The following is a 26651-nucleotide window of genomic DNA, read 5'->3' as shown; positions in this document are numbered from 1 at the left end:
AAGATTGTTATCCTTTCTAGACGGTATCCCGAATTACTGATACCGAGGGACAACATGACAACGAGGTTTCACTTCGATAAGAAGTTTGAAACACGTTGGAGTAACAAGGCAAACTGGGAGAGCGTGGCTGCCACATACGGCTTAAACCAGCAACTGATTACTTGGTACACTGACGGATCCCCCACAGCAGAGGGAGTGGGTGCCGGTGTCATTAGTCCAAGGAAAATGTACTTTGAGCCAATGGACAGGTACGCTAGCATATTCCAGGCGGAAATATACGCCATAGACAAATGTGCCTCCTTTAATCTGCAAAGGAACTACAGGGGGCAGAACATAGGTGAGAACACCGATAGCCAAGCAGCGATCAAGGTACTTAGGTCCAACCAGGTGATCTCTAAACTGGTATGGGAATGCCTTGAGAGACTGAATACACTCGGCTCGTCCGTTTGGGTTCCAGGCATGCTGGGTTGGAAGGAAATGAGGCAGCGGATGAACTAGCCAAGAAGGGAGCAGGGATGCCTTTACACGGGTCAGAACCCTTCTGTGGAATCGGAAACGGTTTCATGGCTATGAATCTAAGAAACGAAGAGAAACGATTGGGGGAACTATATTGGGCGGGCCTACCAGGGATGGAGCAGTCCAGGGTGCTTATTGGGGGATACGAACCCATACGCACAAAGGATTGCTTGAACCTCACCAAAAAGAACCTCCGAATCATAGTGGGAATTCTCACTGGTCATTGTCGGCTGAACTATCACCTAGGGAAGCTAGGGATATCTACGGACACTGCCTGCAGGTTTTGTGAGGAGGAGGACGAAGCCTCTATATACGTCCTGGGACAGTGTCCGGCACTTGTGCTAAGTAGATCGAGACATCTGGGAGAACACTTAATACTAGATGCAAAGCTAAAACATCTGGAAGTGGGGAACATACTAAAGTTCCTAACGGTTACGGGCCTGCTTGAGATACTATGATCAATAGGTACACTATAACCAGTAAAAGGGGCACAATAGTTCTTCAAGGACGCGGTGCGACTTTCCCTTAACAGAATAATAATAATACCCTGAGTATAGTTCAAACAATAGCGTACCTCGTAGTACCTCGGTTATTCTAGCGAACCAGCTCGGATTTACCTGAAGACAACAAGTTACGGTTCAACCACAAAAAATACCTTCCAAAGAGTATCTACTCCATCAAGTGAATATGTAGACATTTAAAAGATAATATTATCCATTATCCATGTGCCGATAACGCTGGAATGCCGTCCATTTCTCATATGTGCAAAGTTTGGTATGCACAAAAGCGGCGACGTGATATTATATGAAACATCGCGAAATCCCCTTCGAGCGTGGATATATACTCACGTTCGCTTTATATGGAAACAACATTAAACAGAATTTTAATAAGATTTTGCTTATAGTGAGCGTGCCATGATTGTTATTTTTGCTATAAAATCAGTTGTTGGGCTACGTCTGGTGTTGCTTCCACAAAATTTGAACTGTGGTGGTTTCTTGTGCTCACGACTTATCGGGTTCGCGGCCTTTTTGGATTGTGAGCACATACGAGTATCATCTTCTTTTACGAGGACTGGAAAGATTGTGGATAAAACTGGTCGACGTATGGTTTCATGTTAATACTATGGGTAGGAATCACTATGGAATGCTTGATGGGTAGTAGAAGGAAAACATGCTAAGGTTGCGAAATCCGCACTTTGAAGCACGTGCAAGTCTAATCGTATGTACAGGAAATATTGTGGGCTTTTTCAATCTTCAATCTTCACGTAATATCTAAGAATCTAAAAGTTCGATAAATGCTATTTATCCGTTTGACTCCCTTAAGAATAGAGTAGCCAAGTATTTTGTATGAACATCGAAAGCAGATTCTCTCCACCAAAGTGTTAGCTTCTCCCATTTATCTGAGCCGAAGATACATATATCTGAAGTCTGTTTCTTCGTTTCTTCCATAATTTTTCCAATACGCTATCCATCGGCAGTTGGGGGCCTAGCCAGTTGCAAATTAGTATGTAGCGATAGTGGCCGGGGCCGTGGATACTTCGGTGTTGGAGCTGTGTAGAGTGGAATAGTCGCGGTTGTGGGGTACGTATGTCGACATCATATGTGATGTCGCGGTGGGAACGCAGTCGAGGCGATTTTCCGTACAAGTCCAGTAACGAAAACAATCTTCGCGTTGAATTTGAATCGCTGAGATATCACTGAGCTGAGGATCCATTGCGTAGCGTAGTGTGATAACGAAGTACACGATATGTGATTGGCCTTCAGATACTAACCGGCATGCCTGCAACTCAATTTCTCTAGAACTGGCCAAGAATTCCACCTAATTTTTGGGGACCAGCGTCGTCAAACTGAGCAGAAGAACCTCAAGATCAAGAAGTACGTGGAAAACTTGAATAAAAATCTTTCTTAGCGTCAGTCGGTTTCGTCGGTTTGATCGGGCAGCGATCTCTCTGAAAGCGCAATGCTCGCCATCGCGAACGCGTAGCCTCCTACCCAGTGCCTGTGTCGTAAAATGCCACATTTAAAAATAATTCCATTATGAATTTTTATCGCCACTATTGGTTGTGTTGTTTGTGTTGCTCATTGGGAAGCCATCAAAAAGTGATCGATGGAGAAATGTGTTGTAGAAATCTGATAAAAATATATGCGGCAGTGTTTATCGGGAAGTAACGCAAAAAAATCTAGATTCAATTAAGTTCAGTGCTGAAATAGTGTTTGCTCTGCAGAAGCATGAGAAATTGTTTCAATCTGAATAAATTTGGAAGCTGGTCAGCCATGGATAGCCGAAACAGACGCCTGCAGTAGCTCTAGCCAGAGATACCAGCGCTTACAGACAGATCTAAATCAACAATAACACTAAACATCTTCTACTCGGAAACGGTAAATATTCCTAGGAGGAATGGAATGAAGTGGGTTAATAGCATGATCACTACGGTATTAGCTTAACACTTAGCTCTGAGGCGATCTGGGTTCTTAAGAACAAAACGTTTTGTTTGGAACTCGAGGTTTCGTGGAATGCAATGGCCTCTCTTTGTAGCCACAATGGCGTGTTAGTCCCACAATGCAGCCAATGCAATCGTTGGAAAATCATTGTGCATGCACTCACTATGCAGTTTTGAATGACTGCATGGAGCTAGTGCTCATATAAATTTTTATTGAATGGAGTTTTTTGATAATAAATAAGTGAAGGGAAATCGATACGATCTGGGTTGCAAAGGTGTTTGAAACGATAAGTACTTCCATTGTTTGGATTGTTTGAGGCGAGTCTTTGCTGTTTTCAATTGCGTAAATATTGTTGTAATCGGCTAGACAAGGTTTCTGAATGGAAATTGCAGATTTAGTTTGTTAATTCTTGGATAAATTGCGTTCCCTGCTTGTGTCACGTGAAAGACACCTGACCCACCATTTACCTGAAACCTCGATTGACTGGTTTCTTTGGGGTTCCCAAGTAAAGAGTGGACGCAAATCAAAAGGAAGGTCAACCAATTTTTAGCTGTCGGACTACCAGCCAAACACCTCCCCTTTACCAGCTAAGCATCTCCTCTTTACCAGAGAACTAACTTGCAATTATTTGACAAATCCGTTCCGCTCACGAACTGATAGGGAGAGAAGCCACTGAATTTGTTAAATCGAAGAACCCTTTGCCATTTGGTCCCTCACCGGATGAGTTAAACTTTCTTCGCTAGAAAAAGAACCAGTGCTCCACAGAACCTCTTGAGGCTATTTTGAGAATGATGGGGTCCTAAGTCTGCATCAACTTAATGCTGGACCGGACCAAATGGGGAGCAACTTACTCCCTCTTTCCTGGTCCACGGACCCCTCGCTTAGGGCTTGCACCCAAACTTCACAGAAATGTCAAGCGATGACGGCTTTACGGTTTCTTACCAGGGCAGAGGCAAATCGTCAGACGCTGCCTCACCTCTGCCTTGGGAGCAGCGTGTTTGGATAAAGTTGTTGACGAATCTCATCACACATTCAATAGAAAATAAGGTTTGTTTAATCGGAATCCCCTGCTACCCCATTGCAAAACACACAGCTTGGAAATCGTCTTCTAAATTTTGTGTAGGTAATACTGAAAGGCTCCGTGCCCGCTTAGAAGTTGGGTTCAACCACGGACCTAGGTTTCTAATTTCTGGTTTCCCAAAGAATTGCCGCTTTTTCAATGCATTAATGCTGCCGCTTTTTACGGGCGAACAACTCTAATCCTCGTGCTTGCAAGTGGTCTTGTCTTCCTTAGGAAGAGGATCCTTCACACACAGTGACAACTTGTTTTGAGAGAGTACAGTAGGCAGGAGATTTCTTGGTACTCTGACTGCCTGTCCTCGTTGATCCTGTTTTGAAAGTGCCATATTATATTGTTCTCAACAAGTGTTCTTGTTAGATGGGACTCACTATACATGGCTCCTTGAATTGCATAGGGCGCCATTCTATTTAGGTGGATTCCACTTTTTGCCGGAACTCATATGGCTTTTATCTCTGGAATATTCGAACGCTCAATTTCGCTGATGGTCTTCCATATGATTGGATGGTTGGTCTTTTGATTTGTAGCCGTGAGCAGGCTTTTTGGGAGCCCGTTATAATGACTACTTTCTCCTCTATCTTTGGCCAGTCGTGTATCTTGCTTGATACCCAGAGACGACCGTCAGCACTCTCATTCTATAACCTACTTTTATACGTTGTTGTTGCTGCATTGGTGGCATAAACCGCGAAACCATTTCTTCTGGACCAGTTTAGTTTGTTTTGGACTTTTCCATCCATTCTTGTTTCGTTTCCCTAACTGTCCTGTTCGGCCCATTCCAAACTTCCAGCCTTCTAGTTGAGCAATGAGCCGTGAGATACCATAATGTCGAAAACTTCATTTATATACTTTTGAGGGGCAATTATTGCCAGACACGTTTTGTGTCTAGTTTTAGTTTATAAGAAGATCATCATCATCAACAGCGCAACAACCGGTATCCGGTCTAGGCCTGCCTTAATAAGGAACTCTAGACGAGTCCGAGGCTTCTGTTGTGGCTTCGTAACAAGTTGTTTTCCGTGTAGGGTTGTCAGCCCTACCCAACCCCTAACCTGGAGGACCAGTTGTACAATTTGTCCCGTTTTTAGGCGCGGGAGACTCGCCTTTATCCTTCTCTGTCTACAGCTTTTCGTTAAGAAAGAGGTCCCAGCGGTCACCACGTGGAAGTGGAGATAGGGTTTGGTAATAGAGCTGTTGCCGTTGGTTCAGCAGGCATTTCCCAGGTTTTATGCTCCATCGTGGGTACCAATCCATGTTTCGCCCTGAGACCTATACTACCCTTTGACCACCCTTCGAAAATGGTCAAGCCTAATAGCCGAGCTCGAATAATAATACCACCTAGAATCCCCTCTGACAATCAGGTGAGAGTGAACACTGAAGCCATCCACAACACAACCCTCCGCGACACCTATATGAGGAAAATGGATGCCGCAATAACTGCAGTCAACAGAGGACCTGGAGATGAAGCATCAACAAATGATCTTCACAATCACCTGAAGAACGTTATCATGGATACGGTCACAAATATACTTGGCGCCAGCCGCAAAAGGAGTCGGAATGGCTGGTTTGACGATGAATGTAAGCTAGCAACGGAACGGAAGAATCCCGCATACCGAGTAATGTTGCATTTTCAAAGAACGCGGGCACGGGCAGAGGCTTATCACGAACTCCGTCGAGCGGAGAAGCGACTTCACAGACGGAAAAAGGAAGCCTGGGATAACCAACAAGGCTGTGAACTAGGGAAGTACAGGGAGCAACCGCACCAGGCGCGGCAGTTTTACCAACAAGTCAGCAGGATGAAGCCTTATACACCTCGATGCACATCCTGCCGAGACAAAGAGGGAAATCTGATTTCCGACAGAATGGGCATATTAGAGCGTTGGGTTGAGTACTTTGATGAGCTACTGAACAACCAGAACATGGGCGAGTTGGAGGTCCCGTCAACTGAAGATGGCGGACAAATACTGCCACCACCAAGTTTAGGAGAAACAGTCCGTGCAATTCATCGGCTTAAAAACCATAAGTCGCTAGGAGCCGATGGAATTACACTCGAATTGGTTAATTATGGAGGCGACCAGTTACACTAAGTGGTTCATCAACTTGTGTTCAAGGTATGGGACAGCGACTCAATGCCTGATGATTGGCAACGAGGCATTATCTGTCTCTTTCATAAAAAAGGGGATATCATACAGTGCAGCAATTATAGAGGTATCACGTTGCTGAGTACTATCTATAAGATATTCTTCGCTATCTTGCTAGGCCGGATAGCCCCACACGCCCAGAACATCATTGACCCATACCAAAGAGGCTTCACTCCAGGTAAATCAGCAACAGATCAGATTTTCTCTGTGCGGCAAGCGATGGAAAAACTTGGAATATGGACAACAGTTGCACCATCTGTTCATCGACTTTAAAGTCGCCTATGATAGCATAGCCAGGGTAAAACTGTACACGGCCATGAGAGAATTCGGTATCCCGACGAAATTAATAACACTGACTAGGCTGACCCTAACCAATTTTCGAGGCAAGATAAAAGCAGCAGGATCACTCTCAAGACCATTCGACATGAACAACGGTCTACGACAAGGGGATGCCCTATCATGCATCCTCTTTAACCTGGCCCTTGAGAAAGTGATCCGTGATGCTGAGGTAAATGCAAGAGGTACGATCCTCTTCAAGTCCACCCAACTACTGGCCTGTGCTGACGATATCGACATCATGGGAAGAACCACCCGAGACGTACAAACTGCCTTCATCCAGGTCGAGCAGGCGGCGCGAGATCTTGGGCTGCACGTGAATGAAGGCAAGACAAAATATATGGTGGCAACGTCAGCACCGCAGACGAATCAACCAACAACATCAAACCGCACTGGTCAAACACAAACACGAAGAAGAATAAGGATAGGAGAATACAACTTTGAGACCGATGACAATTTCTCCTATTTAGGGTCGAAAATCACAACGATAACAGCTATGATGATGAAATCCGCGCACGGTTGTTGTCAGCCAAGAGAGCCTATTTCAGCTTACAAAGACTGTTCCGCTCGAAACGTCTCTCCATAGGGTCAAAGCTCTTACTGTACAAGACTATGATCTTGCCAGTCCTCATGTATTCCTCGGAAACTTGGGTTCTTAGCAAGAAAAATTGCGAACTCTTGGCCGCGTTCGAGAGAAGAATCCTCCGAAGAATTTTTGGCCCCCTTCATGAGGATGAACGATTCCGTAGCCTACACAATGACGAAATCTATGAGCGATACAATGAAGTTTCCGAGAAATACATGAAGACTGGCAAAATCATTGTCTTATACAGTAAGAGCTTCCTTATTATAGTGTCTATAATGCCGGTGCTGTTCCTGTTTTTTACGCGGTGTCTCTTATATAAGCGAATTCTTTGATATATCTCGATCAGGTTAGGGGAATATTTAGCATTCTATGAATGGAAAGAGCTGCTAGGAATGACTCGTTGGGTGGTTGTGGGCTTTCTAAATATATCGAACTCGAAGTTTTCCCCGTTTCTAATTATTTTGATGTCCAGGAATGGTATATCTCCCATTTTTTCAGTCTCCATGGTGAATATAATATTTTTATGGAGTTGGTTGATTTTTTCTAGCATTTGTACACGATGTACATCATCAACATATCTAACCCAAAAATTGGGCATTATCCCACGCTGTTCCATTAGTTCCTGTAGACCTGCCATAAACATTTCGCTTAGTAGAGGGGAAAGTAGGTTTCCAATTGCCGTGCCTGCGGTGGTTTTGTAGTATTCATTCCGGAAGGTGAAATAGTCTTCACTCATTCATATTGACGCCAGCTTTGTATATTGGCGATTCTCCCTCTTTTCGTTGGTTGAGGTGCAGTGTTTGTTGGGCCACGTTTCAAAGTTATGCAGGGCCTGTTTGACTAATTTTAGCATCCTTCAGCTTCTCGACCACCTGGAAGCTGTTTTTTACGGCATATTTGCTACTATGGTCATCCGCGATAAGTTCCCGTGTTTCGTTACCATTTTTATGTACCTTGGGTTGCACTCTGAATCGAGGCAAAAAGGGATTAGGCATGCGTAATGTGGCTATGTTCTTGACAAGGTCAACACATTCTCTTAGTGTTTTCTTCACTCTTTTGATCGACTCTGGTAGAAGATTTGTTCTTAGTTTAAAGGAGCTGATGTTATTTAGTTTCTGGAGTGCCAAGTCTTCGTAGGTCGTTCAGTTTAGTATTACCAGATTGATACCGTTATCTGCTCTTAGGTAAAAAACTGGTTTCTGGTTTAGTTTTCTGATGATCCGCTCTTCCTTATTGTGTTGTTTACTTGCCCCTTTCCTGCATTGTTGAATAATATTTTTAACGAGAGACCTTGCCTCCTCCCGATCATCGTTTTCCAAAACCCTAATAGCTCCCTCGACGTCTATAATCGTATCTTCGATGTGCATCTTCAAGCCCGGTGTTGCGTACTTCAATCTTTTATTCAATAAAATCAATTCATCTGTAAAAACTTCCTACGATTTGGTAACTACAAAGTCTTCTATGTATTCTGGTGACTTATTTTCTGTCCTATATGCTCCGCTTGCGTTTCTCAGGCACATTAGTTATGCGAAAGTATCTTCTTCTTTCGATCTTGCTGCCATTCGTATGCTAGGTGAAGTTTGAAAATTATGGGATATGTTGCGCTGACATCTCATGCGTTAATTTTAGATGGGTATGACATGCCAAAAGGGTGATCCTGTCCAATTTTGAGAACTTTCATTTAGTGCTTTCTTTGATGAGGCTTCTTTCGAGTGTTCTGGTATGTTTGCCGGTATGTCTATTGGGGAGTCCTGTCTTGATGGAAGCTTGGTGTGATTTCGGTACTACCCTATGTTTGTGTACCATGCTGTGGAAGTGTAGTAAACAAAGGAACTATTTTTATAAAACTTATTTAACTTGGAATCATTTGACAAATACATTGCGTTCACCAATGTATAGGGAGAGAAGCCACTGAATTTGTTAGATCGAAGAACCCTTTGCCATCTGTCCCTCACCGGCTGAGTTAAACCTTCTTCGCTAGAAAAAGAACCAGTGCTCCACAGAATCTCTCTGACACTGTTGTCTGGGGAAAACTTCCTTGTGTTTGCATAAACTTACTGACGAATCTCATCACACATTCAATAGAAAAGAAGGTTTGCGTAATCGGCGTCACCTACTACCCCATTGCAAAACACACGACCAGAAAATCGTGTCTTACAAATTTTGTGTAGGTAAGACTGAAAGGCTTCATTCCTGCTTAGAAGCTGGATATGGAAACAATCAATCTCACCAATATTTCGGTCTAACCATGGACCTAACTGATTGGTTTCGTCGAGCATTGCCGTTCTATCAATGCCTTAATGCTGGCATTTTTTACGAGTGAACACCTCTTATCCTTGCGCTTGTAAGTGATCTTGGCATCCTTAGGAAGAAGGGCGACAAGGATCCTTTACACATACAGTCACAGCCTGTTTTGAGAGAGTACGGTAGGTAGGTGCCACCTGCAAAGTTTGCTGTCTTTGTGCTTGCGGAAAGTTCTTACACTATACTTCTTAGCGAAGAGTATTAGCTCATACTCCCGAGCCATAGAGCAAAGCCCTTACTGCACCGCATTCATGAACTCATCTCCTGCTAAAGAAAGGGCTCCCAATGCTTGACATTAGCCATTTTAAGGCCAAAACTGATCCTATACTCCGTTGCTTTATAGAGTACATATAGGGCATCCAGACAGTGTCCTTGTTTTTATTGTTTTGCCCCTTCATTTTCATTGAAACTGTGCAAGTGATCAGCTTGCAGCAACAATGCAAACACAAAGCGAGCACAAACATCCATGACAATTGGGATTCGAACCCAGTGCAACAAGAAAAACTAGTTCTTCACCAAAAACTTATTTTTCCTATTCGCTAGTGTTAATTTATTGGTCTTGCAAATACCGATATTCGGGAACTACTTGTTCCCTGTATGTCCTTTATAAGTTTTTTAAATAACGGCGAATAGCAATTACCAGGATCTGAATTCAATCTAGTATCTACCGGCTGTTTGTTAATGAATAAGCTTTCGTAGGCGCCCAGCTGGTTAATTTTTCTTACCTGTTGTAACACTTTCAGATCGAAGGTGCTTATTTTATGGCCGCATTCCACCATATGCTTAGCCACCATAGATTTTGTGGGTTTTCGGGAGTACTTGATAACCAACTAAGCCTCCTTCGTATGCTCCCTAAATCTAGTGGTTACCAGCCTTTTGGTTTGTCCGATATACCCCTTCGGACAATCTGGGCAAGCAATTTTACATATACCGCTCATCTCCTCTACTGCTTTTCGGTCCTTTTCTCTACCCAGCTGAGATTTTAGCTGGTAGATACGACTTGATCCTATCAGTTGTATGTCAAACCTTTGAATGTCCGTTTTATATGCTTGGACAGTTTTGAGAAGGTAACGCGTAATCTTTTTAATGCGGTAGAAGTCGATTGTTGGCTTTACAATGTAGTGAGGTTACTACATTCTATCCTTCGTGCATGTCTCCTGATCATGCTGATCGTTTTTCCTTGGAATGTCCATAATGTAGTATGTTTTGCTCTCGTACTCTTCCTCTTTGAGTGGGATTGTTGGAAGGTGGTGGATCATCGTGCCATAAGCTGCCACTTTATGCTGGTAACTATGGAAAGAGGGTGCTGGAGGGTTTCCTGTAAATAGAAAAAAAATGTCTGTTTTGATGTTTGATTAATATATCTAAGATGGGCAATTTGTTATTAACTTCAATCTCATGAGTAAAGGTTATTTTAGGGTGTAGCGTGTTGATGTTATCCAACATATGATGCTTGTTTCTGGGATCACTGCCAAAATGTCGTCCACGTACCTCAACCATAACACATCGTTCAATAAGTCCCGGGACTAACTATGAAAACAACATTTTATCGGCAAAATTCTTTATTATTCATCAACATAATCTCCTTCAAGGGTTATATAATCATTCCAACGCTACTCTAACTTTTCAATACCATGTTTGTAGAACGATTTGTCTTTTGACTCAAAATGAGCCTCAGTAGCAGCGATCACCTCCTCATTTGAGCCAAATCTTTTTCCCTGGAGCATCTTTTTGAGATTCGCAAAGAGCTAGCAGTTGCTGGGGGCCAGATCCGGCGAGTACGGAGGATGATGAAGCGGTTGGAAGCCTAATTCGTTGAATTTGGTCATCGTTTTGATTAACTTGTGGCACGGTGCGTTGCCTTGATGAAAGGTGACTTTCTTCTTCTTCATGTGTGGGCGTTTTTTCGCTATTTCGGTCTTCAAATGATCCAATAACACCATGTAGTAGTCGCTATTGATGGTTTTTCCTTTTACGAGGTAGGCAATGAAAATTATACCATTCGCATCCCAGAATACGGACGCCATCACTTTGCTGGCCGACTGTTGTGTTTTTGGACGCTTCGGGCGGCTTTTACCGGTCGTATGCCATTCAGCTGACTGGCGACTTGACTCCGGAGTGAAATGGTGAATCCATGTTTCGTCCACTGTCACATATCGACGCAAAAAATCCTGTTTATTGCGAGTAAACAGTGCCAAACAGCTCTCCGAATCATTGATACGTTGTTGCTTTTGTTCCATTGTTAGCAAACGCGGCAGCCATTTGGATAAAACCTTTTTCATAGCCAATTTTTGGTGCAAAATAGTAAATGCACTACCAGTTGATATGTTCACCATCTTAGCTATCTCACGCACTTTCATTTTGCGGTCACCCATCACGATTTTCAATACTTGCTTGGTATTTTCGGGAGTTACTCCCTCATTTGGCCGACCCGAACGTTCCGCATCATTTGTATCAGCACGACCGCGTTTCACGTCGAAAACCACCGACAAATGGTTGTTTTCGACGCAGTAGAGTCCGGATAACGTTTTTCAAACCATTGCTGAGCTTGAACAGTGTTTTTTTCCCCATTAGAAAACAATGTTTTATCAACACACGAAACTCGTTTTGGCCCATTTTTGCACGATTGCAAAGGTAGCGTCAGTTTAACCACTATAGCTTTCTTGGTTATGTTTCGAATTACATCAAATTTTGACACATCTTATCTGAAGGTTGGTACTTCTGAACCTTGGTATATAAATGGCATTATTAGCGCCATTTCTACGCTAGTTCCGGGACTTATTGAACGATGTGTTATATTTGGCAGTAATCTATCCTGCTCCATTTTCGCCTCCAGGGATGCCATGAAAATTTGAGTTAGGAGTGGGGAGAGTGGATTGCTCATCACCATACCTGAAGTTGTCTTAAAGTATTTTCCCCTGAATGTGAAATAATTTCATGTGAACGGAAGTCAACCTCGCATATTGTTTTGCCTTTCTCTGCCTTTCTTTGCCTATTCTGGTGTCGAACCAGACCGTAGTAGCCACTCTGGAAATTTTATTATTACCTCTTTAACAGGCGTACTAGGAAATAAAACTTGGACATTAAATGACACTAGGCGTTCATTATCCGCCCAAGCCTCCACTACACTCAATCTTTCAATCGATTCTTTCGAATTTTTGACAGATTGTTTCCCGTTGATAGACGCCAATTTTTGGCATTTCTTTACCAACCACTTCGCGATGTTGTAAGTAGGGGAGTTAGATTCGGCAATAATCTCACTTATTTCATTGCCTGCTTCATGTATTTTTTCTTGGCATCGCATTCTGGGTAAAGAGGGGTTTGGTATCCGGAGCTTGGCTCGGTTACCAACCACCAGAGAGCGTTCTTTTAGGACCTTCTCTACTCGTCTTATGGATGCGGGTAGCGGGTCATTCCTTAATTCAAAGTAGTTTCCTTTGACCAACTTTTCCATTACTAGGTTTTCGTAGTGTTATTTATCCATAATTACTTTTGTCTGTCTTTAAGTAGTTTACTTATTCTGCAGTTCTCGTACGATATTGGTTCCCCGCCGGTTAGCAGACATTGGAATCTTAGTTTGGTAAGCAATGGCTTTGGATAATTCGTGCTGGATTTCCCCCTCCGCTTCGTTGCCCATAAATTTTATGGCTCCTTCCACATCTACAACAACGTGTTCAACTTTTCCTCATTGCTGAAATTATTAGATGATTTATTAATAACCTGATTAGGAATAGTACTTACCGTTGGTTTTCCCTGTTTAGTGCGCGGCGAGTGTTTTATCAACTGGTTGAGCGTTCGTAACCACGTTGAATTTTGAAGAAGGTAGATTCCGTACAGTTTTCTGTTGCAGCTGATTGCAAGTGTGCATTGTATGCCTTGAGTGTGGTAGATGCTAATTTTGCATCTAGCTTTTTACACTAGACCTAACTAAGGTTTCCTCCACTGATCTAGTAAGATTAGAGGGTATACTTATACCAGACTTAATACTAACTACATGGGACTTGGGCGGGACATCATACTTCAAACATAGTTTGAGAAATTTGATGTCTTCAAAAAGTGCAACCATTCTTTTTTTTAAATTTGGGCAGACTATTAAAAACCACTTGAGGGTTGACGGCCGAAATATCGGTATTTGCAAGACCAATAAATTAACACTAGCGAATATGAAAAACAAGTTATTATTATTTAAAATAGTTTAATCGCTAGAAATACCACGTAATTGCGCTCAGATAGTTTTTCACCTTCTTAACCATTGCGCTGTCAGCTATTAAGGTGATGCCGCGAGCATCGATCCAGGATACTTCTTAGACTTGACTCTATAAGATCTCGCTGATCGCCACGGGGTGGGGTGTTAAGATTCTCTCTTTAGTCAAGGTGGCTACTTCGGTTTTTTTTCTATGCGGGGCTGAAATCATGAGCTGTCATCCATATGCTTACCATGCACATTAATATGCCAAACTTACTTTGCGTCCGCTCAACAGTGCGCCTGACAAGTTCTGCAACATGGTCTACATAAGCAACTATGGATGACTTCCGTGGATATGGGTATAAGTAGACTATAGTAAGAAGCGCTCCAGGAATTCTTATGATTGATCCATTTGCTTCTGCAGACCTGATCTCTCTGGCCCACAAGTGCCTGACAGAACAGAAAGCGGTCTCTCAGATGGTTCCTGAGTATAAGGAGCAAATAGCTCACCTCATCGAAAGAAATTTCTATTGTGCCGAGCATTTATGAGACCTAGCGTTACGAGAGGTCAACATCGACGGATCTACAATTCAGCTCGATGAACCACAACTATCACCGCCACGATAGCATCCAATTGAATCTTTTGTTCTAAAAACGAACTGCCTTGCGAATAAGTCCTCGGAAGGACGTACCGGATGAGTACTTTCCTGCTTAGGTCCAATAAACAGAATGGTCAGTAGGCTACCGGTAGATCAGAATCTCCTTTGAGTTTGCTGATAATCCCGAGCCTCGCCACCTTTCAAGGACAGTAAAAATTCTGCGCCTCTTTATGTAAGTGCTAAATGCGCATCTGCATTTCTTTCATTACTCCATAGCCCCTGTAATTAGCTGATTGTTGGCCCTTACAATCTACACATTTTGTCGGGAAACCCTGTTGCTTGGACATTTTGAAGATTCATGGGCAATAGGACATTTCACACAGCTTGGGTTTCGATTACAATACCTTTGGGTGTAGTTGGATCCTTGGCATCTTTTTTACTGAGGTATTACGTCTATGAATTTTCTCAGTGCTTCTATTTTGACCTTCATATTAAAAAAAAACCCCTTTTCCTTTAGGTCTTTTACAAAGTCGTCTTTTTGGCACGTTGGAAGTCAGGCCTGTTGTTTTTGTCTTCATACGTATGCCATTGGAATTTATGACCTGAGTAAATTTTTTGAAGGATGACGAGAACCTCTTGTGTTGATGTCATTCTGCAGTGGTTGATACATACTTAAGTTTTCTGTCAACTTTTTTCCTATGAAAAACTACCAGTTCCTCTTTTGTGGTTGTTGTTATGTTTTTAGTTGCCCCACGATGTCCCGGTAAGTTACATCAGAGAGAGCTAAGTTCGTCCTCCTCCCTTCCTAAGACTCCTGATTCCTTAATGAAGTCTATTAAATCCTTAATGTGGTTCTTGCTTCCATTTCTAAGCAATGTGTTTACAGAAAGTTTTGCTTCAACTATAATTTTTCATATAAGCGGCAAAGGTTTAACATGAGAAATATACGTGGTCAACTTTTTTTTGAACGCCGCAGGTGTGACATAAGTCATTGCTTAGCCTACCAATTCTAAACAGAAAAGAATCGGAGTATACCTGACCCGAATAGAGTCTGTTTAGGGTTTTGATTGTGGGAGCTATTTGTGATTCAATGAATCCAGTAGTTTGACAGGCGGCGTGGGGAAGAAGCTAGCAAAAACCCTGCCTTTCCGTCTGAAGATTTTTTGGTACTCTATCTGCCAGTCCTTTTAAATCTTGTTTTGAATGTGTTATATCATTCTCAGCAAGTGTGGTTGTTGGTTGGGACCCACTATAGGTAGCCCCTTTAGCCGCATAGTGCGCCATTCTATTGATGTGGATTTCACTTTTTGCCAGAAACCGTATGACTTTTATCTCTTGGATGTTCGAACTCTCAATTTCGCTGATGATCTCCCATATGATTGGGTGGTTGGTCTTTTGGTTTTTGAGCAGGCTTTTTGAGAGTCCGTTATAATGACTACTTTCTCCTGAGCTCTATCTTTGGCCAGCAGTATAGCCTGCTTGATACCCATGAGCTTCGCAGAGAGGACCGTCATTGCTCTCATTCTATAGCCTACCTTTATACGGGAAGATGCTGAGACCACAGCACAACTTGTGGCTTCTTTTGTTGTTGCTGCATCGGTGGCATAAACCGCGAAAACATTTTTGCCGGACCAGTTTAGTTTATTTTGGACTTTTTCCATCCGTTCTTGTTTGATTTCCAGCCGACCTGTTCGACGCACTCCAGATTTCCAGCCTTCTAGTTGAACAATGACTCTCGAGAGATACCGTGAGGTCGAAAACTTCATTTATATACTTTCGAGAGTTCATTATTTTCAGACGGGTTTTCTGTCATTAGTTTATAAGAGGATTGGCTGCCAGGAGGTTTTTTTCTAAATTTGTGTGGGGGTTCACTAGCAAGGGCATGGGCAACGTGGAAGGGTGCTGATTTGGTTAGCCCCAGGCACCTTTTGAGCTGGGTGGGAACTAAAGAATCTACTTTATTGTCTAGATATTTGGGTGATCCAACAACAGAAGTGGCAGCGTAATCGAAACCCGATCTAACCACTGCTTGAAAACAGTTTAACCGCTTTTTTGGTTTTGAAGCCCCAGGAGAAGCCCGTAAAGGAGTTGACAATTCCTGCCGCTCGTATTGCCTTTTTAATAATTTTGGTGGTGTGATTTTTAATTGACGGAGAATCAGTTATTGTCATACCCAGAAAATTTCCTTATTTTGCCTAAGCATGGCTCGATTGACCAAAATGTGATATGGTTCGATTCTGCTTTTTTTTGAAAGTGATTAAGCTGGGCTTGTCAAGATTAACCGGTGAGCTAAGCGCACCAAAATTGTTAAGGAAGATGTTGACTTGGTTCTGTAGAAGTTTGTCGGCACGCCCGTTATCTTTATCTGCTGATAGATAGTAACAGAAAGTCATCAGCATATTGGTAGATATGTACTGATTCCTGTGTTTTCTTATCGAGATTGGCTGTGTATAAATTGGGCCTAGAACTCTTTCCAGGGGTAAGCTATCTATAACTACTTTGGCCTGATTTAGGTCTGAGCTTATGACGGATTTCACTTGAATAATTTCGTACCCATTACCTGTTTGCGATTATATTTAAATGGAGCGATTACCATCTGTCGTTACTTTCGGTCACACTGCTCCCAGGGAAGAGGTGAGGCAGCATCTGATGAGTTGCCTTTGCCCTGAATAAAACCGTCAGTCAACTTTTTCGTTCTTCTTTGAAAATTTGGGTGGTTAACCGAAAAAAGTGGAGTCCGTGGACTACAAGAGAGGAAGTAAGTTGCTTCGCAAGTGGTCTGCTCCGTCACCAGGTGCGTGCGGGCTCAGGACTCCCAGCATCCCCAATAAAAAACATTTCTAACTATTTCAGACTATTTGTCCAGCATCAGATACCTAACTTCAAGAAACCTCAACACCCACGTGTAGATGTCAGCTGGGAATTTATACGTTCTCATAATATTGGGCAAAATTCTGAGGTCAACTCTTTCATAGATCTGGCTTATGTGCAATGTAATAGCCTTCACTATTTTCCCTTAATTCTTAGCGATGGACACCTGAAGCAGAAACTCATTTAGCACGATGTGGTCGATCTACCTTTTCTGTAGGCACAGCAGTGTTTCGAGAGAGTACCCTCAGTTTTCGTAAAAAATATGAGTCTCGCCTTTACCAGGGATCCTTGCCTTTCTTGGGGACCGGTACAATTTTTATGTTCTTCCATTCCAGAGGTGCTTGGAAATTTGTCCAAATCTTATTAGATGAGTTGAGGAGGTGGAGTCTAGTAGGTAGAAGGGGGTAAGTTGCACCCGAAATATATAATTGCACTGAAAAATAAAAATTGTAGTTTGGAGTAAGTTACTGATCTATCAATTTTTGGAGTCTATGTTGTACAGAATTCGATCTGTTCCAGGAGCTGCTGATGATTTGTGTTTGTCCAAAATATCATTTGGGTTGTGCATTGCGAAATCTTCCTGTTGGTAAGAGGCGTAGGGCCTAGAATTCAGTCGTGATTTCCGATAAGAAATTCTGTTTCGTTTCCTTATCGTATGTTGTTAGCTGTTTGCTCTTTTTCTGAAAATTCGTGAAGTTCTTTATTTTATTCAAAAAGGCTTTAATGTCTGGTTTGTTAGACATTTCTCCCCACAACTGATCCCAATGTTCCTTTTTGACTTTCTTAATTTCTTTCCTCCAGTTTTCTAAGACGTTTCTTGTTCTAAGGAAGTTCCTGAAGTTAGGTACCCGCTTGAAATCTCTTAGGGCACTCATTTTTTCTAAGAGGTATGGTTTTAGGTCGCCATCCCATCAAGCTTTGGGTTTCGTGCCTCTTCGTGTCTTAATTTTCTTTTTAATACTATGGGTGAAGCCTTCAATGGTCCCCTGCGGGTGCATATTTCCAACTAGATTATTTAGTTTGTTTCTGGTAATTTTGAAACCTGGTTGGACTGTAAATGATTTGCTTTGTAGGAGAATTGGTTTGTGATGACTGTTTGAGTAGATGGCATCTAAGGCTTTCCAGTGCCGGGAGAGCACCTGACAGTTGGTAAGGGAGATATCGGAAGTAAGAACGTGAAACTCCCTGTTAGGGTTGTTACTTCATTTGAGGGGGAAAATAGACCGATGCCAGAGTCATGTTGGGTTGAAGGCCCCGTTTCCGCAATGATGACATCTTGGTCAGCATACATAGCCTCTTTAAATGTGATATCATTTTGAAGGCGATAGCCACCCCTCCAATACCATCTTCTATCTTTATGTGTATCAGGCAATAGCTTGTTGGCAGTTTGGATATCGGGTTGAAATGAATGGAAAATATTCCTCAGAACAAAGGACAACTAACAGCTTACAGTCCATGCTCATTCTTCCAGCTTTGCGTCGATCTCCTTTTTCAATTCATTTTGAAAATCGGCTGTCATTTCCCAGTATGATCTCTTACTATGTTTTCGTCACTAATTATTCACCTGAGTATGAAAGGTTTGAATACACCAGCAGTTATCATGGGAAGGTAAAGTTTAAGCTCCTTGAAGATACTTTATTTGACATATGAGGCTGCAGTTCAACCTAAATACAGCGCTTGCCAATGGCTTTTCTGATGGCTTAGTATTGACCCAATCAATAAAGCTGCTGTTAATCAACTTAGGTTTTTTTATGTGGATTTTGTAACCTAGTCAGTCATTTAGTCACACCCACAGTTAACAAACTGCTTTGAGTGACACTGACGAGTGAACTTAGTGGTCCGTTGTATCTTTTAACGACGTACATATTGTCAGGACCTCGGGTCGTAAAACTGCAAGCTTAGTACCTTGGTTAGTAATTTCGCTTCCTAAATTATTATATATGCACTATAGTATCTTATCTTTCTTAGTATATGAATTAAAAACAAACAACCACTTTAGGTCTCCCCGAAATCCTCTATCATCTGCACCGGATACTCTTTAAATCTTGTTTTAATGTTTGCCGTGCAATCTTGAGAGTGACTTTCTCAACCGGCGAACCGTTTTATCTTTAATTTGCAACTCGGTTTTAATTAGGAATAGTTCAGCGATGTTGGCTGCTTCCCATGTTTCTTCTCATGTTAAATGTGCATTTTTTGTAATTGTGTTGCTTCTATGGTACGAAGTGGTTCCATTATGTGTGCCAATGATCAGATTGAAGACAACGAGGCTAGGAACCATCTGTGATGAAAGCAATATTCAAATGCGGTCTAGAATTGGCTAAGTGGAAGGTAGAAACCGGCGTGAGATGGTCCAGCGTAATGTGAGTAGATGGGAATTCGGTCGCTTCGTCTGTGTTTATTGATGCCATTAGTGATGAAATTCAAATTTGCTCATTAACAGTTGGTAATTGGGGTTCTGATGAGTTTATAATGAGCTTCAAGGGGAATTTCAATTGAAAAAATTTGAGAACTCTATGAACATATGAGGGGTGTGTGTGTGGGGGGGGGGAGAAGCTACAGCTTCTGAGCACTCAGGCCGTGTTGGCCCATTGTACTCGCCTCCCTCGTCTAACGGAATATTCCGGATTCATTAACGTATCGCAGGATTTCCGCTAGTGGATGTGATGCCACCCGTCGCAATTGGAGGACATCGGCACCAAAGATCTGATGCCTGATTCGTCCATAGGCGGGGCATTCACATAGGAAATGCTCCGTGGATTCCGCTTCCTCATTACAGGAGGGACACGTATCATTTTCGGTAATTCCTATTCTGAACATATGCCCAGCTAGTGAATTATGGCCTGTCAGAATGCCCACAATACACCTGCAAGTCCTCCTGCTTTTCGACAGGATAAACTTTGCGGTACGTATGTTCGGTTCTGGCAGGAAAAGTTTGGTGTGTCGAGCAGCATTTAGGCTCTGCCACCTGTCATTATGGGAAACTTGTTCCCAGTTTTTGAAAACAGATTTAGCCAATGCTACTGATACCCCAATTGCTGGCTCCGATCCCGGCATAGGGGAGATTGACCCCTCTTTCGCTAAACCGTCCGAGATTTCATTTCCATCTATGCCACTGTGACCAGGTACCCAGAGTAGTTCCACCGTATTAAATCTAGACATAGAGTTTAAGCGGTTTCTGCACTCCAGAACGATTTCCGAGGTGATCAAAGGACTGCTCAATGCCCTCAATGCAGCTTGACTGTCACTGCAGATTGCGATGCGCCTGCCCTTCAACCGCTCGTCAATCACTCAGTTTGCCACCCTTAGGATCGCATAAACTTCGGATTGAAAACCCGTTGCATATTGTCCCAAAGGAAAAGCCCACTTCTCGTTTTTATTTGAGAGGTAGAATCCGGCTCCAGAACCCTCTTCTGTTTTTGAGCCATCGGTGTAGAAGATTTCCGTATATCGCGCCACGCATTCCTCTGGGTCTTCCCAGTCCTCTCTACGCTTCAGGGTAACTTCATATCTTCTACCAAACAGATGTATGGGGACACCAGAATCGGAAGGCATTGTAAGAACCGGATTCAGTCCTCCCAGTAACTCTTTCAATGCTCTGTGCCCCCACATCCGTTGTTTTCCCATAGATCTAATCGAATTAGTCCAGGCGTTACGTGTGTTATAAAACGTAGGACGGCAGGTGATCTCGTCAGCGGTGGAGCAGTCCATCAGACCCGAGGAAAGTTTAAAGAATGTGCATAGATCCAGATAGGATCTACGCTGTTGTAGGAAGGGAAGGTTCAGAAAGCGGAGGCAGGAGGGGTAATCCACACGAGGGAAGCTTTTCTTAAAGAAGAGGGAACGGGTGAATTTACGTTGGACATTATCAAGGGCAAGACAATCACAGTTACGGGAGGGTGACCAGATCACGGAGCAATACTCGAAGGTATTCCTCACGAGGGAATTGAAGAGAGCTAAGGAGGGTTGGATGGAGTCAAAGTCAGAGGAGGAGCGAAGAATAAAGCCTGACAATTTTGCTGCTCGATTGATGACATCGAGGCAATGGGTGTCAAAGCGGAGCTTATTGTCGAAAGTGACTCCGAGGTCTTGAGTGGAATTTAAGCAGGATAAAGAATGTCCGTCAAGCGAGTAGGAGAAAGAAGTGGGTGAGGATTTTAGGGAGTAGCACATAGAGTGACACTTTCTGACGTTTAGCGCTAAACCATTAGAACGAACCAGAGTGTCCAGGTTATTCTAAAGGGAAACACAGTCCATAGGCGACGATATAGCGGAAAACAGCTTAAAATAACAAAGGACCTAGAATAGACCCGTGTGGGACGCCAGAAGAGGGGGAGAAGGAGCGGGAAGTACAGCCGTTAAAAGAGACGCGGCAGGATCGGTTGGAAAGGTAAGAGGCAAACCATAAAACAAGTGGTATGGGAACGTTTAGGGACGAGAGTTTGGATAGAAGTATCTTGTAATTTACAGTGTCGAAGGCTTTCGGGAAGTCAGTGTAAATGGTATGCACTTCTTGCCGTGAATTTAGACATTTGGCGACAAAGTTGGTAAAGTCAAGCAGGTTGGAGGCAGTGGACCTACGTTTAACGAAGCCGTGTTGCGCTTTCACTATGTGTTGGCCAAAGTGGGCGGACAACCAGTCGCTGACATATCTTTCCAGGATTTTGGAACAGGAGGAGAGGAGGGAAATGGGACGGTAATTCTCGGCAAGCGAACGATCGCCACTTTTGTGAATGGGGATAATGAGAGCCTCTTTCCACAAGCTGGGAAAATGACTCTCTTCAAGGCTTTTGTTGAAAATAAGAGATAGGGGAAGGGAGATGGACTTACCAGTTTTGAGCAAAAAGAGGTTTGGAAGACCATCGTAGACAGGTCCGACCTTGGCATCAAGTTCGCCAATGAGGTATTCGACAAGGATAGGGGTAAGAAGGGGAATGGTAGGCGATGCGGGGCAGGCTACATCTACTATCGGGAGGGATTCGGAGGAAGGAGGAGGAACATAGACTGACGGAAAGTAGCGGCAGAGTAAATCATAAGATAGTTGGGGGGAGGGTAGCTGAGAAGCCAGAGAATTTAAAGGACGGAGGAGATAACTGGGCAGGGCAGCGGGAGTTGCGAATGTGGGACCAGAAAGGTTTCAGATTTCTGCACTTTAGTGAGTCTTCCACGCTGGGCAAATATTCGTTTGGGGACTTACGTACGAGTATTAAGAATTTGACCGAGGAACGAAGGGATTTGAAAAAAGCTAAGTCAGCAACGTTTCTAGAAGACAGGAACTTCTTTCTCGCAGTCTGTTTTTGACGTAGTTTTTTGTGAATTTCAGTGGTGAACCAGACGGAGTAAGAGCGTAAGCACTTAGGAGAGGAGGGAACGTAACAAGGAAGAAGGTCAGATAAAATGGTATAGAAAGTGTTGAGTGCTTGGTCACATGTTAGTGGAGAGAGTAGGGGACCCAGTTGATTGACGTCAGGGCTGAGTTCAGACCTTCGAAGTTCGTCTTACGAAAGTTGAACTTGGTAGGCTTGCGAGCGACAGGAGAGTGGAGTCGGGATATCTGAATATGAGGTACTTTATCGCATAAATGGGCTCAGATAAAAAGCTGAACTGAATTACCAATTACCATGTTTAGAGTGCGTCATTCAAAATGGGAAATAGTCACTTTCCAGGCAAATAAATCTTTAAAAAAAATTTCACTGAATCGAAAGCAAAAACCAAACTCTGCAAAGACTTTTCATTTCACTATCTGCTGGCACCGCTGAAACAGTTCTCATTTCTAGAGTGTCAGCGATCCTCGTTTTTGCTTATAAACCATGCAAACTTCATAGCAGTCATACGCACTAATAACGCTGGGTAAGATTCGCAAGGTAGATACCACAAAATATGTACATTGTAAGCGAATTACTCAATGAAAAAGCAAAGCAAAACCACTTGCCAACTCAAACAATTCATGAAAGTAGCTAAAATCTTAAAGTGAATATGATAATGACTTAACTAGCGTGAATGATTTGCGGAATAAATTCGGTAGGAATGCATTTTCGTTACGGCGTGGATAATTGAAATTGCTTTGGAGTAGTTTAATTAAACTTTTCCCATTTCAATTTCCCAGGTTGATGATGAGTATCGCAATTTTACTTTCAATCCTGAAGTTATCTATACCTTTTATAACAACTATGTATGCATATACTTATGGGAAAAATATGGTGAGATTGATTGGCGGTGTTTATTGAAAGTCAGGTATGGAAGCATATGGAAGCGCAGAAATTCTGATTAACTAGTTGTTATCAGTGCTGAGTCACGGACGACATATGCTCGGAAAATTTCTCTGAATGAGTTATGTGACTCATCGACGTTGTGTTTGAATATATCTTATCAACACTAGCATTTATTCCGAATAACCATTTTAGAAACTCCTCATTTAACTATTCAAGGCAATTAAAATCTGAAAATCCCTAGAGCCGAATATGACCACCTAGTCACCCAGCTGAGGCTGAAACACCACCCTTCTTACTACCTCTCCATAAGTTCGAGACAAAGGAAATCCAGCTACGGAAAGGAATGACGTATATCCAGACCTGATGAGAAGGGATGGAAAGGGCGTGGGTTTTCCCGGGCCAAGCACTCTCTCCCGGCTTCTTAATAGAAAAAGGGATAATAAGGAGGCCAAAATAATTTTCACCAGAGAACCATGTAATTTTCTTTACCATATAATTCGCAGGACTTTAACCAACACTGTCCGAAATGAGAGAAGGAGTGGAAGGAGGCAATATTCAGTAACTTAATTTTCTCTTTTGTTGGAAGTAAAATCGTAAAGCACAAAAAACTTTCGTGACTTCTGTTATGAGAGAAGAGTCCAGCCGGCTCGGATCTTCAAAGCTACACATTCACGAAGGAGAGCAGCTCTCCCACCCTGCAGCTAGAAATCTCTTTGAGGTCCCCAAAGAATGGTTTACCCAGTGTCCGTAGCCTGCCTCTAACTAGAGCTGGGCAATCCAGAGAAAGTGCATGAAGGTTTCTCTTCTTTCTCCGCTGTCTCGGCAATGGGAATTGTAGGGTATACCGACCCGGACATCATGGTTGCGTGGTACAGGAACTCTCGTGATTGGGTTATGTTATAAGCGGGCCAAACCCTTCTAGACTTCTGCGAGTGGACTCCGCTCCTGACAGCCGCCAGCGCAACACCGACTGTATTCACCGAAGAGCTGCGTAGAGCAAAGCCTCGCCTGGTAAATCCGTCAGCCCACTCATTCCCGTCTATGTTCCTATGCCCGCGAACCCAGAGGAGAGTGACCTTGAGCGTGCCGCCCAGACGGTTCAGTGCGTCTCTGCACTGCTCCACCAGCCTGGAGAATGTCTTCGCTGTGTACAAGTCCTTGATAGTCGCTTGGCTGACGGTCAGAATGGCTATGTTACACTTGGGGCTCGGATCTCGCTCCAGCCATACTTCCAATGTCGGCAGTACTTCCGCTTTGAATACACTGGCGAAACCTGGGAGACCATACGATTCGGATGCACTGTTTGTATTCGAGAAAACCCCCGCGTTGACTCCACAGCCCTTCTTTGATCCATCTGTAAAGAATAATGAGTCACAACCTTGCAACACGGCGCCGGTCTTCCACGTTCCCCTGGTTGGAAAGTCCACAGCAAAGTTTATCGTGAAGTTCAGCTTGCGGGTGGCATAGTCCGTGAGGAATGCCTAGATTTCCGGAGGTGCTTTGTCTAGCTTGTTACTGTGGCCGCAGGACCCAGCATCCAGATTCACGTAGTCTGACGGCACTGCACGCTGCAACGTATTTAATGTTGGGGTCTAGGGGGAGGAGATGCAGGAGTACTTTGAAAGTATCTGCCGGGTAGGAGTGCAGAGCCCCAGTAGCACCTGCAGACGCGGTTCTTCTATTAAGCTTCATTCTTTTGTATTTTTTGCTCAGAACTTGCCACCATACAATAGAGCCGTACGTTAGGTTCGGACACACTACAGCGGTGCACATTTAGAGAACCATCCTCGGCCGGAGACTCAATTTCTTTGCAAAGGTTCTCTTGCAGGCATAGAAGGCTATGCAGCCCTTCTTAACCTTCAGTTCTATGTTCAGTCTCCAACTTAGCTTTGGATCCAAGTTTACACCTAGATACTTTACATTAGAGGAAAAATCAATATTTGTGCATTCAGCCGTGGTAGGTGGAATTCAGATGTCCTTGTCTTGGTGGTGAATAGCATCAGTTCCGTTTTGGTTAGATTTTTTCCGAGTTGCATATTGCGGCCCACAAGTACACCTTTCGCAACGCTGCTTCCATGATGTCGCTCATAATGGACGGAAACATCCCTAACACTAATATCACCAAGTCGTCGGCATACGCCACCCTCTTCACGCCACCGTTGTCCAAAATTCGTAAAATTTCGTCCATTACTATTAACCAAAGCACAACTGTTCACAGCCCTGGTCAAGTAATTGCCGCCAGATCGGACCGGGTTATTCTGGTACTTAGCATGGATATAATCCAATGCGTAAGATACACCTTCAATCCAATACTGGTCAAGGCTTCCTTGATGGCGTTGGTACTAACGTTTTTGAAAGCTCCCTCTATATCCAAGAAGGTAGCTAAGGTGTACAGTGTATTACAGTGACCGCTCAACCGTGCCAATTATCTCGTGGAGGGCGGTTTCTGTGGATTTTCCTTTGAGGTAGGCATGCTGGGACTTGGAGAGAGGCTTTCCAGTTTTGCAGCCCCGGGTGGCCAGAAACCCTCGAAGGAAGACTCTACCTCACAGTCCTCTTCGCTGCTGAGAAAATGCGTTTGAACCAGCAGCTCCAAAGTTTCACTAGAAGATTCCGTCTAGAAGCCTTCCGACGTTTTAAGAAAGGATGGGCTCTTATGTTCCTTGAACAGAATCTTACTGAGCCTCGCGGATTCACTGGTGCTTTCGATATTCTGACAATAGTCCAACCGCCTTTTGGCGGTTTCGATGACCGACTTGTTCTTCTTCAAGCAGTCCTTGTATGGCTGCCAATATTTATGCCTGTAGCAGAGGTTGAAGATTTCTCTGGTCAACTTCTTGAGGCTGGAGAGGTCTTCATTCCACCACGATGGCAGTGTCGTTTTGATGTACTTAGTAGGGCACGAGACTTTAAAGGCGGTATCGAATGCCTTTTCCAGAGCCCCGACCTTTGCCTCCAGTTCGTCTGTTGTGTCAATCCAGCCAGTGTGTTTTTAATTACTTGACCAAACTTTCTCCCGTCGATCCTTCTGGGGTCTGTGAAGGGGAAAGTTTCCAACTGTGATCTGAGAAAGATCTCTGGTCAGGCAGTCTCCAGGCCTCTACCCTAAGAATCCCATTGTCGGTTATTAGGGTAATATCAAGAACCTCCTCTCAACCACCACAGTTCTCTGAGCTGGGGAAAACGAAGGTTGGTGTACTGCCCCTGTTAAGGGTCGAAGGCGACAAGTAGTCGCCAAAATATGCATATTTACAAATTAATAAATTTTTTTTAGTAAAGTAAAAGGAAACTATTCTGGATTTTCTATTCTTATCTATACAGCTTTACTCAAATGGTTGGCGGAAATTTTAAGCCATTTGTAATTCCTTTTCTTCAGTGTATAACTCCTCT

At 43.3% G+C, this 26651-nt stretch overlaps 1 protein-coding gene across 5 annotated transcripts in view; it reads left to right on the top strand.

The window, feature by feature from the left end:
* The window catches only part of LOC119648164, a 362867-nt gene that overhangs the window by 147519 nt on the left and 188697 nt on the right, over positions 1–26651 (top strand). The window contains exon 1 of one of the 5 annotated variants that reach the window (XM_038049742.1): positions 2058–2894. The exons of the other annotated variants lie outside the window; for them this stretch is intronic. The gene's annotated coding sequence lies outside the window, so the exon portion shown is untranslated. Of the gene's footprint in view, positions 1–2057; positions 2895–26651 lie in introns of those variants that run through there. 5 annotated transcript variants of the gene reach the window in all.

The sequence above is a fragment of the Hermetia illucens genome, chromosome 2 (assembly GCF_905115235.1).
Source record: "Hermetia illucens chromosome 2, iHerIll2.2.curated.20191125, whole genome shotgun sequence".
Classification (NCBI taxonomy): Eukaryota; Metazoa; Arthropoda; class Insecta; order Diptera; family Stratiomyidae; genus Hermetia; species Hermetia illucens.
Note: the sequence above shows the minus strand (reverse complement) of the source record. Positions and strands in the feature narration are given on the sequence as shown.